We start from the raw sequence: 2,231 nt of genomic DNA, 5'->3' as shown, positions 1-2,231 counted from the left end.
CTTCGTGATTGCATCTAAAATATTTAAAAAAATAATACAACTAGAACCATATTTAACTTTACTTAATCTAAAACCGGAATGGTTAACACTCTCTCAATTCAAACTTATGATCCAACTAATAACGGCTGCAAAACAAACAGTGGCCAAGGCATGGAAATCTCCTACATTGGTACTAGCAGAAACAATTTACAGAATGAATAATACAATGTCCCATGCTAAAATGGTAGCCATCGATCAAAATCAAATTCCAAAATTTGAAAAACTTTGGCATCCTTGGATAAAACAACAGTTCCTGTCAAACTTCAATGACTCTGTCCTGTTGCCATGGTAACAGATTCAATGACTTAGAGACACCCATTCTAAGGTTTCAAAGAGAACTAAAAAGAATAATAAACTGACGAGCGGGACAACCTTGTGGACCATACCTCTGCCTTTCAACCTTTTTTCTTCTTTCTCTTTCCTTTTCTCCACCTTACGATTAAAGCTCATTATCAGAATTTATTTGACCTATATACACTCTACTTGTAAACAATATGTATAGTAGGTATAAATCATTTAAATACCTACAAAAGTAAAATAAGTAAAAGGAAATGATATATATCTTTAATTTAGGTTTACGTGAACCCAATGTTTAATATTTGAAATTTCATGATATTTACCTATATAAACCCTACTGTAAAACAATGAGCTTACTTTATAGATCCTTGTAAACTTACTTTATGTATCTTTATAACATTGTATACTCAATAAACTTCTTTTGACAAGGAAATAATACCGATATTTTATTTAATTTTTTTTTTTTTTTTTTTTTTTTTTAGGCCGAGACCTGTCCTTAGCACTTAAGGCCAGCTTTATTTCTCACCCCCATCTGCAGAAAGTCAAGGATTCTACCTCTGAGCTATTTCCTGGAGTGCAACCCCTGGTTTCATACCAGGAGACATATGCTTCCCAGACGCCATAATATAGAATTATGGAGGCCGGCTCCCTTGCATTAACCAAGATAGAAACCACTGAACCTGACAGCCCACATTTCTTCAGAGTGTGGGTCTCAATAGCTAAACCGTTAAATTTAGCGTTTGCAAAATAGGATGGAATACCGGACCTTACGAAAGAAGATCTGGCCGTGGCGGTAGGGTCCATGGGTCCTCTACTGTCATCTTTACGATCCTTGCATACCAAGATTTCCTGGGCCCTGCTGGGGGCCACAAGAATCACCGACTTCCCTTCTTGCATGATCCTGTGCAGAAGTCGTGGACGCAGGCAGAATAGGAGGAATGCATAAATCAGTGAGAACCGATTCCACGGAAATAGCAAGGCATCTGTTCCGCATGCTAGCAGATCCTTTGTTTTTGACACAAAGTTGTTGATTTCTTTGTTGAACCTGGACGTAAACAGATCTATGTCTGGGATCCCCCATCTTTGACATATTGACAGGAAGATATCTGGGTGAAGGAACCATCTCCCGGGAACTGCTGGTGACTCAAGTAGTCCGCCTGCCAATTTTCTATTGTTAGAACGAAGACCGCCGATAGGCAAAGTACATTGTTTTCTGCCCAAGATATAGGATATGATTCACCTTTCTCTGGGCCGCACAACTTCTTGTGCCCCCTTGGTGATTAATATCGGCCATTGCTGTGGCATTGTCGGATTGAATCCTGGCAGGACAATACCGTAAACTGAACGTTCAGGCCCTCAGAACCAAGTGCTCTGCCTGAATTTCTAGTATGATAATGGGCAAGGTCATTTCTGATCTGGGCCACTTCCATGGTAACTGAAGGAAGGATTTTCCCCTTTGCAGATTTTTGGATATTAACCATAAACTGATGCTCTGGCGTACCCAGCCTACAGTACCTGGTATTTCCAGGTGCTCCATCTGGGTACTAACCAGGCCCGAGCCTGCTTGGCCTCCAAGATCAGACGAGATTGGGCGCTTTCAGGGTGATGTGGCCGTAGGCTTTGGAGTCAGACACATTGGGAATCTAGAGCTTGAACCCTCTGTTCCAAGCCGATAGGATAATGTTTTGCAGCAGTCTCGAATGAAACTGAGCATAAGGAACGGCCTCAAACGAAGCCACCATCTTTCCCAACAACCTCATGCCAAGTTGAATAGAAGAATTCATCTTGCTTCGACCACCTAAATCAGTTCCTTTATGGTGCTGATCTTTGCCTGGGGCAAGAATATCCTTTTCTGGGTGTACCTATGATCAGACCCAAGTATCTTAGCCCTTTTC

At 41.0% G+C, this 2,231-nt stretch overlaps 1 pseudogene; it reads right to left on the bottom strand.

Annotated features, from left to right (window-relative positions):
• Nucleotides 1–1,839: 1,839 nt before the first annotated feature.
• LOC141125043 (5S ribosomal RNA) lies at nucleotides 1,840–1,955 on the bottom strand (annotated as a pseudogene).
• Between the last annotated feature and the right edge of the window lie 276 nt (nucleotides 1,956–2,231).

This window comes from Aquarana catesbeiana, linkage group LG01 (genome assembly GCF_042186555.1).
Source record: "Aquarana catesbeiana isolate 2022-GZ linkage group LG01, ASM4218655v1, whole genome shotgun sequence".
Classification (NCBI taxonomy): domain Eukaryota; kingdom Metazoa; phylum Chordata; class Amphibia; order Anura; family Ranidae; genus Aquarana; species Aquarana catesbeiana.
This window is presented reverse-complemented; position numbering and strand designations above follow the sequence as displayed.